Genomic DNA, 17,999 nt, shown 5'->3' on the forward strand with positions numbered 1-17,999 from the left:
GAATTGTGTCCACAGTACCCCATATTCGAGCCGGCAAGGCCAATTTAAGCGCTAATCCACTTGTCAGGGGTGGAATAAGGAAATCGATTTTAAGAGCCCTTTAAGTCGAAATAAAGGGCTTCATCGTGTGGACGGGTGCAGGTTTACATCGATTTAATGCTGCTAAATTCGACCTAAAGTCCTAGTGTAGACCAGGGCTTACAATGGCTACCCATGACAGACCCTCTGTCCAATGCTGAGAGGCTAATAAGCCCCACTGTATACTAATAATTTACTCAGATAGAACAAAGCGAGCTGAACCAGGGTCAAATTTAAGAACCACTGAAGATCCAGAAAAGCATTTTAAGCTCATGCTATCACTCAACTCTACTGAAAACAACTCACTCCCACTGGCGATGTGTAACAGCCACAGATGAGGAAGCTGCTAAGGTTACCCCAAGGTAAATAGAGACATTAATGCTTGGATATGGGATACAATAAACATCTGAACCAGTAAGGCCTTTTCTAAACTGGGGATTCACTTCAGTTACAGTGCAACTACAGGAGCACAAATCTCTATCAGAGGCAGGCAAAGCTATAATTTGCACAAGTGCAGTTTACTCCTGCTTGAAACCTGAGGTAAACTACTGGTGCAAAGTGCAACTGAAAGCAGCCTTGGTGCACCAGGGACTGAACTCCCCATCGTAGAGGAGGCTTTAGTTTATTCTGTACTACTGTTTTGTAAATGCTGGTTCCTGCTGGCAAAGTGGCTTAATAAGGGGACCTCATTAGCCATTCCCTGAGATCTTCCGTGAAGAATGATTTCACAGTGTAGGTATAGGTAAATGTGAAACTGGTCCCTTCTTATTCAGTACTCACTCTTACGTACCCTACTCTGTGTGTGTTTTCAGAGTTATACATGTTTATTTTTTCTAATAAAAATAAATTTTAACAACTTTTTGCTCTTGCTAACCTTGACACTTTTTAAGACTCAGCGAGATTCTGTTCTGGCTCATCTGTCCTCAACTGAATTGTTAACTATATTGCCAGTAGAGCCACCACCAAAATTGGGGGTAAAATGCCCCAAAACACCTGCGTGGTGTAGGAGCCACAGGTGCATTCTAATAAGGACTTCAGTTCATCTTCCAATGAATCATATTGCAATGAATATATCTAAATAGGCTTTGTTTTAAGGGACATTTTGAAGCGTAACATGCCCAATATTTGAGTCTTTTTTAAAAATACTTTTTTTCTTAAATGAATGTGTTTGCTGATATGAAAAATAAACTTGCACTTTTGCCCCTGGGAGTAGCAGTTGTAGTACTCTGGTACTAACAGTTGTATTTTCATAAATACAGAAACTAGAGAGCAAATGTGAAAGATGTATCATGCATTTACACAAGTTCTGTGTTGTGGACTCTAATAAGGGGTGTGTGAATTGAATAAATTATAATACACTACTTAGCATTTATGTGGCATCTTACAAAAACATTAGCTAATAAATACAACATCCTGTGAGATAGGTAAGGACAATTATTTATGCAGTGATAACAGGCTACAGCCCAGTGTGTGTGTGTTTGGAGGGGGGGTGGGACAGGTTGTGTCACTCACTTATGATGCACCCCCCTCGTGGCTGAATGTGGCATAGCAGATTTTTTGGTTCAGTACCCGCATCAATGGTCACTCCAAGCCTCATGTGGCATGCCCCTTTTCATGCCAGGCCACTTATAGTCCTATAAAGCAGAAACCCAATGACTCCATCCCAGACCTTCAATCAGAAATTGAGGTGTTATATTGCTTGGTGCTGTACACATGTATCATGGAAGGACAGACCCTTGTCCAGCCCCATCCAGCAAAGGCTTCTGACATAGCTAACTTAACACCAGGAGTAATGCTACTGATTTCAATGGGAATACTCACAGTGCCCATAGTTAAGCATGCACATAATTCTTTACAGGATTGGGGCCAAAATATATGATGAGAGACAATAGATGGATGTAACAAAAAGACAGAAGTGCTCCAGTAACAGCAAGACGATGAAGATTATTTTGAAACTATTACACTAATTTCCCTTAACGAATATAACCAATGTTCCAAATGATTATGAAGAACCTACTAAAAATATTTAACATCTCAGAAAAGAACATTTCCCTCACACCCTCCAAGCCTATGGTCACTTATTCTCTTTTTGAAACAATAAACTTATTTCACAAGTTGTTTTTTTCTAATTCACTCATAGCTCAAGCTAAATCCCTTCCATTCAATTAGTTCTAGAACTGAACACACTGATACAGCAGTTTGTTTTGCATGCATTAAAAAAAAAGTCACAGTTGGATTAAAGGATTCTGACATGGCTTGTGGAAGAAAAACCTGCATTCACAGTGAGTATCCAGCAAATCCCAGCTGCTTTTCTGCCTCAAATAATCCCAGTTAGCACTCAGTTCTGATGTCAATATATGATAAATGGGGGGAATTGGAAGGTTAAAGAATGTTCCCCCCAACTCACACACAATAGTGAATCTGAATTAATTAAATCACAGTTCAAGATGAAAGATACACCATAAACCAACAAACCCCAAGATATTCCTTTGGTTTCTTTCCAACATGATCTACATTTTAAAATACAGAGCCTGATTCCCATCTCATTTACACAGATGCCAATCAGGTGTCACTCCATTTTGTTCAATGGTGATAGATAGGCTCCTAATTTTATTTATTAAATAGGAAATCTCAGTCTTTTCCATTGTGTGACCTGATGTTACACCTTCCCCCCATTGTTTTGACATTCCACTTTCATCTAGCCATTAACAAAGGGAAGGTGGTCATGACCCGGTTGGGGTTACAAACCCCAGGTTGAGAAGTCACAAACTAGAGAGTAGATAAGGGTCCAGTTTGTCTGCAGGACTCTGCCTCATTTGTTGCAGAAGTTGGAAGGTGCGTTGTGATAGAGGCAGGGGATTGCAAGAACAGAAAGAAGAGAGGATCTCATGATTAGGGCAAATGAATGCTTCCCTGAAGAACTAGATTTCATCGCTGCCTCTGTTACAGAGTTCCTATGTCATCCCTGGAAAGTCACTTAAACCAGACTTATCCCAGTTGGTCACTAATTGTGTGTTCCTCATTTTTTGGATGCCTGATTCGAGACCAGTGGGTCTGATTTGAGCTCTCATACTGACAGGACATACTCTTGCTCTGAATATATGAAATACTAGATAATGCTAAATTATCTGACAAATCAGACCCTAAGAATCTCAGATTAGGTGCTCAAAAGGAGACAGGGACCATGAGGGACCGCCTGGGGTGAGTGGACAGTAAGACCAAAAAATTCTGACCTGAGACAGCAGCAGAGGCAGGCGAGTCTGGGAAGTCTGCACTAAATTCATTTAAAAACTGTACTGGGGGTAGAGACAACTAGGGAGAGAGAACAAAGGCTCAGCAGAGAGAGAAGTGACAAGGCAGACCAAAAGAATAGGAGCCACACAAAGCCCAGTGGAGAAGCAATGATGCATGGCTTTGGGGATTGCAATGAATCCCAGGGAACAAGAGGAGCAGAAGAACAATGAATAATCACCTGGAATAGGCAAAGGAGCATGAGGGATCACCCCGAGCTGATAAGCGGAGCACAGGGCACATCCCAGGATGAAAAGAGGAGAGCGAGGATCCACCTGAGGTGACAAGAAGACCCCAAAAGATCCCCTCAGTGTGGCAAGGGGACCCAGAGGGACCACCTGGCAGGAGCAGAGAATGATGAGGAACTACCTGACGGAAGCAGAGGACCATGAGGGATGGCCTGGTGGGGATGGCCTGGTGCACCAAGTGGGGCTGTGAGGGATGTCCCAGGGTCATCATCTGCACCTGTGCAAAGGGAGTGCAGTGCATGGTAAGAGCTACCAAGCAGTTGTCCGCCCTCTTTGTGCAGATGTGAATGATGACACAAGGGCCATGGCACGAAGTAGACCCATATATTACTAGTAAATTTCATTCTGCTAAATGGCTGTCATAAAAAGTCAGTAACAAACCTTAGCCCTCATTTATCGGGTCCTTTTAAAAGACGAAAAGGTGATCAGATGGATTTAAGAATAGCCCACTTCTGTAATAACTTTAGGGTGGGGAGGGAAAGGTCAGGATCACTGTATTCTCCATTCCTTAAAAGAGGCTACAGATTGCTTCCTTTGTAGAAGAGTTATGGCAAAACTTTCTGTGCACCCTTGAGAGCACTTTACTCAGAAGAGCAGCTATCAGATCAAAGAGTGCTTCTGTTTATTAGTTCAATCTCCTTCATTAGATTCCCTCTATCATGTGCTTCCTCCACAAATAGTGATAAAAAAAATCTGCTAAAATCCACTGACAGCTGTGGCTGTGATAGACTTCCACTTAATCCGATTAAGCTGCTGCTTCCCTGTTTGCACCAGTTTCTGTAAGCGGTTACCGTATTACACTACAATCTGCTGATTTCATCTGCACCGGCATCAGGAACCATTCAAAGAAAGCCTGGCCCCATAATAACAAGATTTGAGAGCAGGGAATCTCCACTACACACATACACACAAGCTGCTGTCTCTCAAATTTTAAAACCTGCATGATTTAGGATTTCAGCTTCTAAATGATTAGGGCATTTTAACAACAAGCTGTCTTAAACTATTATTACCTAAACTTTTCTCTGCTCCTGCTTGGGTTTTTTGTTTGTTTGTTTGGTTAGTTTTTTTTTTTTTTGCTTTTGCATTATGATGCTTAGTATGTCCCAAAATTTTAAAGAAAACAGGACCCATTTTGCTCAGTCCAGTGGCTTGCTCAAAAGGCAAGAACTGATGCTCAGGGTGTGTGTGAGAGGGGGGGAAGTAGTGAAGTATATTTGAACAGCAAGAGCCTGATTCTCTTTTGCTCTGCACCACATGATATCTTAAGCTGATGCCACCATTCCAAGCCAGAATGGAAGCATCCTATACTCATTTTGTACTAGTGTAAGGCAGCATAAAAGTATAGAGATGGTGAAGAGTCAGGCCCAGTGTTTTCAAATTGCCTAGGGACATGGTGGATTTACCATTACTTGCTCTCTGTAAGTCAAGACTGGGTGTCTTTCTAAAAGCCATGCTGTAGCTCAGACAGATGTTACACGCCTGCTGCAGAAATTACTGGGTCAGGTTCTATGCCCTGTGTTATCTCAGAGTAGGTGATCCAACGATTTCTTCAGGCCTTAACATCTATGAATTAGGGTGATTATATCTGGACCTGGGCTGGTAGCAGATGCACGAAGTGAGGATGCTTAACCGCATCACTCCTTGATTAACCTGCACCATGATGGCATCTCGCTTAGCTGGGCAGAGGGCTAAGGGAAACACAAAGTGTGTGTGAGGAAAGAAGTGTGATTCTGCTGGGGAAGGAGGTCAGGGAGGGTGAAAGGCTTGGGGAAGGAGGCAGAAGTAGGGCCAACATCCACCATAACCTATGCCGACACAGAGCTACCCCATATTGTTTCATTGGTGCACAATTTCTTCAAAGGGACAGTGTTGAAAGCATGATCCTGCAAGGTGCTGAAACCAGCATATCATGGGGTTGTACCTGTTAGTAGGATGTCATCCCCTATAGAACATTATTATTGCATGGGAAGAAAATGGTCATGTTCAGCAGATGGTTTAAAAAGTTTTATACCTAATCTATCTACCTATCATCCCAAGGAACTGCCAGGTAATTTTGTACCCACTACCCCATCCTCTTTGCTTCACACAGACTGCGTAGAGACCTTTCCTCATGCAGATACCACCAGGAAGTTTATTTACAATGTCTCACTCCACCACCTTTACATTCTAGCGAATTTACAGCATTCACAATGCTATCCAGCTTTACTATCCCTTCTTAGGGGAAGGTGTCTCCTCCCAGAAAATTCCCTTTTGTCAAGCCCCTCTCTCTTTCCTTCTTCTCTCTCCTTGGGCTTCCTTACTGTGCTTCTTTATCCTGTCTCCTTGTTAAAGAGTTCATTAGCTTCTCCTCACCTATCCGATATGCTAATCAGGAACTCTTCTTCTTAATTAGGCCCTCCCCAGGGCCTAATGGGTTAAACAGGCACCAGCATGCTGGTTCTGTTGCTGATTCCCAGCACTGTGTCATAGTACACTGTACAGCTTATTCAGAATTCCAAATAAATTGGAGGAAAGGAACACAGAGTTCAGTTTTGTTATTGGGCTAAACCTCTTGGCCCCAGAATGCTAGTTAACATCTCAAATCAGAACAAGCTGCAATTCAATAAGTGGCCAGATAGATTGGGAACTTGCTGGAGTGCCCATCTGAAGCAGCAGATGTGTTTGTTGAGAGATGGATGAATCCAATGTGGGATAAATTAAGATAATCAAACACCCTAAACACAAGAGTTAGTGGTAAGGAGAAAAAGAAAAGAAAAGATGATCCTGACTTAAAAAAAAAAAAGAGCTTTGATAGTTTAAAAAGTAAGCTAGGAGAAAAGCAGAGAAAAGCGGCAGGTAATAGGGTGGCATTTCATGATTGAGGATTTCATTCTGAGAGCAGAGGGTTCTGACAGAAATGGAAGGTTACCAGCACAAAGCTCAAAGTTAGATTTTGATCTGGCCCAGGGTTTTTTTTAAGGTAGCTCTGCAGATATTATCTAATTTAGTTATTTTGAAGAGAAGCATGGACGCAGGCACATGGAAGGTACAACTGGCTAGTTTGTTCTCATTAGTAGAATTGGTGCTAATGAAACGTTGGCCTTGATTTCTTATTTCTGTACATTCAGTTTTATAAAATGATTAAAAGGCAAGTTTCAGTAAATTATCCTCAAGTTGGATATTAAAGTCCTTATTTAACCTTGTTCCTGCACACTCAGTTAACTTTAAGAGTGAATCATTGCACTGGCTTTAGTAGAACTGCTTACAGCAAGCAAAGCACTTAAGCATGTATTTAGGTCCTCCTGATTCCAATGAGACTTAAGCATGTGCTTAAGAGGGATGCTTTCCTAAATTCTGGCCTCTCTGCTTAAAGTTAAGTGTGTTAATAAGTGTCTGCAGGATTGGGGGTAAAGCAAAACTCCCGATTTCACTGGAGGCTCTGCCTAAAAGCTGAACAGTGACTGTAAGGGCTTAATTCGAACCCCTTGAATTCAATAACAGTGTTTGCATCAACTTCAATGGGCTTTGGATCAGGTCCTTACTGTCTAGCGATTGATTACAGTTTTGTATTTGGAGGCACTTGGCCTGATCCTACAAACGCTTACTGCTGAATGTCATGGCTACTACTGTGAGTAGGGCCATTGAATCTAGTGGGATTACTTGTGATAGAAAGTGCTGTGCTTAATAATAAGGCCACAGCCCTTACGCACATGCTTGACTTTATAGGCAGGACCAGCCCACTCAGTCAAACAGAGAAATACTGACCTTAGCCAGTTTACTTATTACAACTTCAAGAAAAAACATTATTTAAAGCCACAGGGCACGATCCAGGGGGCATTAGGGCTTTTACAAATATTATATTGCAATAAGCAAAGCGTGTATTAGCTAGGACTGATAAAAAATATGAATATCACTTAGCTGAACACAGTCCTTTTGAGCCACAGATATTGGAGTAGTTTACAAAGCAAGGTCAGTATCATTATTCCTGCTTTACAGGTAGGGAAACAGAGGCACAGAGCGGAGTCATGACTTATCCAAGGTCACACAGCAATGCAGTGGCAGAGCTAGGAACAGAATCCAGGTCTCCTGACTCCCAATCCAGCAGCCTAACCACTAAACTATGCTGCCCCCTCCAAGCCCTTTAGATATTTACAATAAGACTCACATACTGAGTTTACACAATAATACAGACCCACTGGTAATCAAGTCTATTTTGTCCTCTGTGTATATCTTTTCCAATTAAATCCTTTTACTATGAAGAAGAAACCACATATCTCAGGGGACTTGAAAGGACTCTTGAGTTGGGCAAACTTATTTTTAAAGCCAAAGTAATAAGTTTGTCAATCACTTCTTTAATATCAGTCACTCTCTAGTGAACAACATTCAGACTTTAATATCAGCGAAGAGACAATCTGAGAAATGACTGCTTGAGTAATTATATGTGGGATTTTTATGGTCTGATTCTGTTTTTTAAGATGTATACGCAATTGGCTAATTTACCATCAGTGAGTCTTACAAACTCCCTATGGCAATTACAGCATATGGGAATTACTTTTATTTTCCTCTTGAAGTGCACAAAACTCTCATTACTAGCACACATATGTAGAAAGGGTAGAAAAGGCCCTTACATTTTTGGTTGCAGACTTGTCCTACATACTTTTAAATGAGTTCATGATATGCGTCTATATGGGGGGGGGTGGGGAATCTAAAGACTGGGTTGCTGGAGTGAACCTTCATGTTATGAACATGTTTCTGATTTCTTGTTCATCTTTTGCTCAGTTTTTACTAAAGCAGATTCCCTAGAATTTTCTAGTGCAAGATTCCCAAGCATTTTCTAGTGCAAGAAATGGAAATAATTTTTCATTTTTCTTATAAACTAGTAGGATAGTGTTCCTCCTTTATTTAGTGTTTGGGGTCATGCCTTTATAGAAAGACAGAATGTATCAAGTGAAACCAACAGGGTTCTTTAGAAATTACTCTGAAAAACCTATTGAACTGAGACTTAGATCCCGTGTCTCGGTTGTTTTCATCCTACAGATGAGCTATCATTTTTTGTTAAATTCTGTAGGAAGGTCCAATAATCCTACAGAAAGGCGATCTCTCATTTTCTTTTAAATTCTACAGTGCTTTTCCATAAGTGATTTGTTTAGATAGTTTTATTAGATCAGTAATAAGGGGAAAGGGCTAAAGAACGTTGCTGGGCAATCTGTAGTGTATTTGTGAGGTACTGTAAAAATATTTTTTGGGGTTGTGTAGTTTGAAGAAATGCCCTCTTTCTTTTGTGAATGGAGTGATGTCTGATCTAAAGTTAGAATCAGGCAGCAAGTGGAAGGCAATGTTGGAAGATTATGCTACTCTGGCCCCGAAGTTTAAACCAAATTAGATATTGCATGGGGTCCCCCAGTGTGAAGGGCCATAGGCATTTTGCCAGCCAGGGCAGACACAGTTTTTGGCATGTCCACCTCTCTCGCAGCCAAACAACAGCACAAAAACAGCTAGCCAATTAAACAGTGGGGAAAAAATAATCCCTGGAAGTTGGCACTGCTCGCCCATCCATAGAACCAGCCCTGTTACCTTGTTCGGTAGAGAGACAAGGTGGGTGAGGTAATATATTTTATTGGACCAACTTCTTTTGGTGAGCGAGACGAGCTTTCGAGCTACACAGAGCTCTTCTTCAGGTCTGGGAAACTAACTCCAAGTGTTACCACTAAATACAAGAGTTATCTTGTTTGATGGTCAGTTTTGGAAATCACAGATAGTTTGTTGGTGACCCTGGCCTAGAAGTCATGGGGCCAAATTCAGGGCTAAGTCTGGTTCCTTAAGTGTAAGTTGGGGCACATCTACACTGCAGTCAGTGGGTGTAATTGCACCACATGTTGGCATACGCGATCTAGCTTATTGTAGCTAGCTTGCAGACCGCCAGCAGGGAAGCCACAGCAGCACAGACTTCAGCGTGGCTAGCCACATGAGAAATTACCCAGGGTCTCAGGCAGGCATATACAGACCACACCGAAATCCATACTCAGCACTGTTATTGGTGTGCACGCTAGCTAGAATAAGCTAGCTCAGGTATGTCTACATGCCGTGCAATCACCCCCCACCACCTGCTGGGTAGACAGACCCTGAGACTCCTCTTGCCCCAGTTTTACACGACTGTTATTTCACTGACTTCAGTGGAGTTACTCTTGATTTATACCAATGCAAATGAGAGGAGAATCAAGATCAGCATGAGGAATTCATCCCCGCAATGGACACTTTGTACCAGTTATCCCACTGTAAAACGGCTACTTATGGACTTAAAGACCCTTTGGAGACTATCTCCAGTGCAGGGGCCATTGTAGAAGGGGAGCAAGTTAGTGGAGCCCTGGAGGATGCCTTAGCTTGTGAAAGGGACGAAACTGTACCCCAGCAATGGCAGAAAGGGTGTGGGGGAGGGGGACACTAGCCTCCAGCAGCATGGTCCCATCTCCAAATTCTACAGCAGCACAGAGATAAATTTCATTCAGCTAGATTCTGTTAGACTCTCACATACTTATCTTTAGGAAACGTACCCATCCTTACATATCATATTTGCATTTGGTCCAGTCCAGCTAATTTAGTAACAACTGAAATTTTTAAAAAGGGGAAACATTCTTGATGAAAACATGTAGGGAGAGGATATTTTATTGCTCTTCAAGATGAGAATTGATAGGAAATTACAAAATAAGGGGAAGACCTGGTGGGGATGTAAGAATTGGAGTTTTGAAGAGCAAACCCAGAACCCCAGATCTGAATTGTGGCAAAGTAGCTAACCTCAGAGCCCGGCAATTTTCAGAGGAAACCTGAAATTCTAAGATTTTCTCTATTCTGTGATGACATTTAGGTTTCCTGGAGCATTTTGTGAGATTAGGGGTTAATCCTCACTGTTCCTGGCCAAGTTGTCCCCTCCTTTGACTATTGAGCAGTGTGCTGAACACCAGATGGCTTCTACTTTTCATCCCAGAGGTAGCTGAGTCTCAGCAATTTTACCTGGCTGATATCTGTGATGTGCTTTGGGGCTCAAACAAGACTTTGAATCTCTACTTTTATTATTTTATTCACCATTCATTCCCATTAGCTGCTGTTTGATTTATCTTATAAACTATAGACAACTTAATTTTTTTTGAAATCCTGTCCAAAGAGAACAATTCCCTTTGTATACAATCAAATTTAGACTATGCAGAGTAAGGGCTGCTGCTGTAGTTAACATAATTTTGGCTGGATGGCTGATTTTCCAAGGCTTTTCCTGACTTTGTGTTTTTAATGTGCCTTTAGCAATGCAAGTCTGATCAAAGGGAATAATTTGTGCTTGTTTCTAAATGGCTGGAAAGAATTTTAACAGATATTTGTGAGTAATAATTAATTAGGGATATAGTATGATAATTACTACAGAAACACAGGTCTTTTATTGAAATAGGATAATAATCACTGCTGCAGTGAAGGAGTTATTTGGATTATGCAGAGAATCACATTTGTTAAGTAGAACTTTTGGTTTATGGAATAAGAAAAGATCACAAAGGATTTTGAAAGGCTCCATTGTCAGGCCATGTTATCCAGCATGAAACATTTTTCATTTTATTTTTGGAATTGTATAATTGTTTTATTTTCCAAGGTTTCCCGAACACACTTTTCTTTCCTCCACCGGGGAATGAGTCCCCAAGCTGCTCCCTGCTTGTTTCATGGAATCACCAGTGCAGATTTAGTAAAAACCTTGCTCGGGTCGTTCTTCTAGGGTCTGATTCAAAATCCAGGGAAGTCAGTGGAAAGACTCCCATTTACTTCAAGTGGGTGTTGAAAAAGGCCAGAGAGGCCCCCAAAATTCTTTAGATTCTCCAGAATCTTAAGACATCATGGTCTCAAGCTTATTTCTTGACCATATGATTTATTCACAGGAAGGTGTGATAAGCTTGTTATACTCACCCATTTTCCTAACTGTCACTGGAACTGACTATATAAGGATCTGAGGTTAGCATCTGTTTTTCACTTTATATAGGTCTTCCAAACTGACAGCTAGAGCTGATCAGAAAAACGTCACCAACCCGTATTCTACTGAAGAATGCAGTTCTGTCAAAGTCAAAGCACTCTGTGAAATCGTGCCAATTTTGCTGAAATTTCACTTACCAGAACAAATGGGGGGAAAAGTTTCAATGATGTTGAAACAGCCTTGTGATGTCCTGTGCCTTTAAATATTTGAGTACCCTCCCCCCTCCCCGCAAAGCCTCATGTTCATGTTGGTTTCAGTTTTGCAGCCTGAACAATACAGGTAGCACAGCAGACAGCTGGGTTTCTATCCACTTCCTCTGTGTCCATCTCCTTTTCTGCTGGGTGGGTCCAAATATAACGTTTGGCAAGGGAGAATTTCTGTCCCACAAGTGGCCAGTGTGTCCATTGCCTGAACAACAACAACAAGAAGTAGTAAGCAGATAATGTAAAGAAAAAAAAGGAAAAGTTTACCTAGGAATAGAAGGTGCAAACTACTGCTTTTCGCTGCTGGGAGAGCAGGAGCCAGCTAGCAAGAAAGGGGAAGTAAGCAGATAAAAACAGAACAAACGAGAAGTGTCCTGCAATTACTACCTGAGCTGTTCAAATAAAGCAGTTGGGGGAAAGCAAGCAGCCATTTGACAGAAACAGCCAGTTGGCCTGCACTGAGGGTCTATAGCCAGCAGAGGGCGCCCGAGTACAGCCAAAGGAAGAATTCTTCAGTTTGCAGCATAAGCAGGCAGCCAGAAGAGGCAGAGCTCAGTAACAAAAAAGACAGTTTCCCTCTGATACAGAAGATGTCCAGGAGGCATGAAGTTCAACAGGAGAGCAAAGAAAGGACATTTTTTGTGGGCAGCACTGGTGAATTAGACAACAATCGTGAATCCTGGGTGGTGTACCACCAACGTTTTAAGCAATTTGTAACCTGCAACACCATAGCAGATGGACAAGTTTCAACTTTGCTGACAGTCATGGATCCGAAGGCACACGGGCTGCATAATCTATTGTCCCCAACTGTGCCTGGAACTACCACATATGCTTCAATTGCTCAATTCAATGCAGGACTATTTTTCTCCTACCCTGTCGATCATAGCCGAACAATATCAGTTTCATCATCCATACTAGGGAAGTGGAAAGATGGTAGTATCATTTGTTGATGCTCTAAGGAAGTTGTCAGAATGCTGTCAGTTTGGACAAACATTCAGTGATGCCCTGCATGACCAGTTAGTCTCTGGATTATGCAATGACCAGATCTGGAAGAAGTTACTAACTATCAGTGCTAACATTCAAAAAGGCCGTTGAAGTAGCAATTGCAATGGAAACCACAGAGAAGTATTCTCTGAAATTTAGTGTGAACTGAAGAGCATCTTGTGAATCAGTGAGACACACAACCACAAGAATGTAAGGAATTTCCACATGGGCATTGTGGCAAACTATGTATGCTGGGAATGCCAGGTTATTTACAGAAAGTGCCAGAAGAAAGGACACATCACTGTGACCTGTCGCTCAGTTCAACAACCAGCAACACAGAATAACCATCCATTCGAGAAGACACCCATGAAGGCTGAGCCTAAGAAAGGATAGAAGTCAGGAATTCATAATGTGGAAAAAGACAAGTGCTCTAGTAACACCGATCAAAACCTAGCACTGCACATGTTATTGGAAGCTGGAGTGAGAGATGATATCTGTGTCACATCCTTGATTGAAGGAGTTTCTACAAGAATGAAGCTTTATACTGGAGCTGCTCTTTCATTGATTTCGTCATCTACATATCACCAGACTTTATCACAAGTTCCTCTGGAAGAACCCTCCATAGTTTTGAAGACTTATACTGGGGAAAAGTTAGTCCCGAAAGGGATTCTCCAGGTAAAAGTTCAACTAGATGGACAGTCATTTTACCCCTGTATGTGACTGAAGGGAAGAATCCACCATTATTTGGCAGATGTTGGCTTGAGAAGCTTACAGTAAATTGGACCAAGAGCAAGGCAACCATGGAAGCAACTTGAAATCTTCAAGAAATATTAGGCAGTCACTCCAAATTTTTGAAAAAAGTTGGACAAATAAGCAGCATGTCAGTGAAGCTCACTGTTAAGGCTAACAGCCAGCCAAAATATTGCAAGCCCGGAGTGGTGCCTTATGTTCTGAAGCCTCTGGGGGAAGTTGATTTGGACTGTTTAATGAACACTGGAGTCTTGTCACCAGTTTCACATAGTGAGAGGGCTACACCTATCATACCGATGAGCAAGAAGAATCGCTACATCCAAATTTGCGACGGTTTCAAAGTGATACTGAATCTAGTTTTATATGCAGGCCAGCATCCACTACCTCAAATTGCAGATTTCTTTGCTACTCTTAGTAGAGGACAGTGCTTCTATCAACTCCCTCTGTCTTTCTCTCCTTCTCTGCTGGATCCAGATATAACACAGCCAGTTATCTCTTTAGTCTTATACAATATAAAATAAAAAGGCAAAATAAAACACATTTTAATTTTGTTGAAATGGTACATTTTGAATCAACCCAACTCTATTTTTTTCCCAGAATATTATTTCACTAACAATTTCTAAATTATTGGTTTTGTTCCTAATCTGAACAAAGACAACTGCCAAAATTTTGAAATCCTTTTCAAAATGGATTTTCCGTCCTCTGTGCAGCTGTATTGCGATCATAACCTCACTGGTTATGAGAGCCAGTCCTTCAGATCTAAAGATTGTACAGAAGCAGGATCTTTGATTATGCATTTCATGGATAAAATGAGAGCTGCCTCTTCCACTGCCTGCAATGAGAGCTGCCTCTTCCACTTCTCCCTGGGCTGAGCCTTCCTCATTTTTGCTTGTTTCTCCTCACGTCACTACTCTTGGCTTCCTTCTCCTTATATTCTTAAAAGCCATCCTTACTTCCCAACTCCCTCCCCAAGTCTTTTGAGTTGCCATATCATTTATCATAAATAACCCTTCCCCTTCCATCGTAGGGGATTTATTTCCACCAGAGTAAAGGTTTGGTTGGGGAATAATATCTGGCTCTAGAAAGCTTGCCAGTGCAGAACATTTCTGCTGACCATTCCTGATTGTTTATTGATTGTTAGGGATATATTGGCCTCTCTGGAGTAGGCCTGCTCTGGAGTAGGGACCTACTGCAGGGCTACAGTATGTTTTTCCTTGTAATGTTTGACAGCTGAGTCTAGTTTTAAATAGACACAGATATATTGATTCTCATTATTTATGGTGCACGCCCTTAAAGAGTTAATTTTTATCAACTGTTATCACACAGAGGTTTTCAGATAGCACAGTTATTTCCTATGTTATCACTGCTAGGGTAATGGCTAGTATGTGGAGACTGTTGTATATGTGGATGTGCAATGAACTTTGGACTTGATTCACTAGTACATTAAAGCTCCTTGGTGCTATTCTGTCAACCCTAAACCCAGCTAAACTGTCCAATGAAGGATTCCCATGCTTCAGTGGATTCTGTGGTGGAGCAGAACTGCAATAGGCATGATCACTGTTCACCTCATCCTGACTGTTGGCACTAGGGGAGTGGCTAAGGAAAAGGGGGCGTTTTGGTGCTGGGCTGATGATCTTCCTCTGCCAGAACAACTCCTGTGGGCCAACAACAGCTGACCTAAAAAGCAGCCTGTAATTTATTCTGGGAACTGGACCAGCAGGATTGGGTGGGCATAAAGGTGGTATATAGCTATGACTCCACCAACGTCTGTAAATATCTACACAATCACATCAGAGAACTGTGGTCTTCATTTTAACAAGCTCCACTCTGTGATTGGACAGATCCATTTCCAATTCTGTTCCATCAGTCTGTGGAACTGCCTTCATATCCTGGTCTAAAATGGTGGCTACAGTAGACCATATTGTTTTATTAAACAGACTTACAGGTTATTTGAGCTTTTTCCAGAGCTATCTTTAAACAGTGTGTTAAATCAGACAGTTTTATTTCCCAGCCAAATTTGATTACTAATGGAGTTGCAGAAGAGTCTATTTTAGTCCCAATATGACTTTTCATTTATAGTAATAATATAGTGCTGCAAGCTCTTCAGTTCATTTTTATGCTGATGATACCATTTTGTATTCTGTAGGTACTTTTTGGTCATCAGTAAAGAATGAGTAACAACAGAACTTTAATAAAATCCAGCAAAAAATTTCTGGTTTGCATTCCTTAAATTCAATTAAAACTACATTTATTTTTAGCAGGAATATTACAGCAAACATGGCTAATGACAGCTCACCTAAAATGCAATAACTATTAATCAGAAACAAATCCCATTTTAAAAATATATGGTTCCATGCCAAGACTATGCTTTCAACTTTAACACCCATATGGATTCTTTACAACAACAAAATCAAAAGTGCAGTTTCCCCCTTAATACTAAGTCCCATTGCATGTAGCTGAACCAAAGGGCTGCTGCTTCAAATTACGGTATTACCTGCTGAATCATAGTGATGTCATGTACAGATTGTCTAAAGTATACTGAAGAGGCTGTACATTTTGGTCCCAATTTTAAAGAGTTCCCATTAATTTTAAATGTCCAATTTGAGACACCCAAGGTTACTCAATATCCATGACTCAGGGAAAATCAGTGGGAGCTGCAGAGACTCAGCACTTCAGAAAAATCAGGCCCTAAATTGTATAAAGTTGCCCACCCAAAAATGAAGGCCTCCAAAATCAGCATATACTTTTGACAATTTTGGCCCACATGCCTTTCAACAAATTGAATTGTTAGTATCTTATCATATATACTATCTTTATATACTGCATTCAGCTGGCCCACATGGAGCACAAGCCATTGGAAGCCCTATATCTGCTCATCAATATAGGCTATTGCCTATTTATTTGCAGAAGCTGCCTGTGCTGTCCTCCTCACTTGACAATCTTAATGCTAGACGTTTTCACTGAACTGCTCATTCAAAGGCTGACCGTGTGATTTTCAACAGCTGTGAGCTAAACCTCGCTACAAAAAGATTTAAATCTAAGACCCTTCCTATGCAGTCTCTGAAGCTAGAGCAGTCATTAAGTAGAATATTTTCCAGGACATATTTAGTATATTATTAGGTATAGGGTAACCATATGTCCCATTTTGGCCAGGACAGTCCCTTTTTTAAGCCCTGTTCCAGTCATCCCAACTTTTTTGGCATTTGTCCCGTTTGCTCTTGCCTCTTAACCAGTTGGCAAGAACAAATCGGACAAAATGCCCACTTCTGTAAAAAAAAAAAAAGTGGGGTGTGAAGGAATGTGAAGGAGGCAAGCGGTGATGCTAACCCCACGCAGTGTGGGAGACAGGGCTCGGGTGAACAGCAACGCCAGCCCCAGCATCATGCGGGGAGCAGGCAGGAGGGCTCAGGTGAGCGGCTCAGGCTAGCTCTGCGTGGGGGAGGGCTTGGGCTAGCCCCATGCGGTGTCCCATTTTCCCTTTGAGAAATATGGTCACCCTATTTAGGTATGAAGACACTGGTTCACTACCAAATAGAAAACAACCCAACCTTCTGCCAGATCCCAAAGGGTTCGAACTACATTTGCCCCCATAACCTTGATCAGAGTAAGGAGGGCGGGCGAGTCTACATGTGAATGTCTATCACCACTATGCAAAATAGTCTCTACCTTACTCCATTTACCTACTAAAGACACATTCAAGAATATACCATTGTTTTGCCTGGGTGAGCCAGCCATATGAAATTTTTGATTATTACTATTAGTTATTATCTGTAATACACTAGCACCTAGAAGCTCCAACTAGGAAGGGGGTCCCACTGAGCTAGGTACTATACATACACACAGTAATGGGTCAGCCCAGACCCAAAGATCTTAAAATCTAAATAGACGATACATACAAAGTGTGAGAGAAGGGAAGTATTATTATCCCCTTTTTGCAGATGGGGAACTGAGGCACATTGACTGACAGGCCCGTGGTCACTAGAGTATGGATTTTAAACTATTGTTCTGGGAGGAGTCAGCAGTGATGCTTTTACACATAATTTTACAAGTTCTTTTTCTTAGCACATGACCATTGTTCAGTCTGAGGAAATACTTGTATTGTTAATTTTAGGATGCATATCTTTGTGGCAAAGAGCAAGGGAATTTTCACTCTGCATCAATCTCTCTAACTGCAGTCAATTTGTGAGACAGAGTTGCCTTCTGGAAATTGGGCACTGGGAATTTGGACTGAGATTCCTGAAAGAAGGAATTGCCTGCATGCCGTTTGTGACCACCTCCCTTCCAGGACTGGGGTATATATAATGTAAATAAGACTAGTTGCACTAAGGATACATTCAGATGCTGCATCACTGATTTCTCCTGCAACAGGAAACCAACCTACAAGGTTCTAACATCAGCTAATATTTGGCAGAGGGGTGGCATTATGAACATAAAGGAAAACATTCAATGCTCCATAGCAATTTC

Source organism: Eretmochelys imbricata, chromosome 10, assembly GCF_965152235.1.
Source record: "Eretmochelys imbricata isolate rEreImb1 chromosome 10, rEreImb1.hap1, whole genome shotgun sequence".
NCBI classification, from domain to species: domain Eukaryota; kingdom Metazoa; phylum Chordata; order Testudines; family Cheloniidae; genus Eretmochelys; species Eretmochelys imbricata.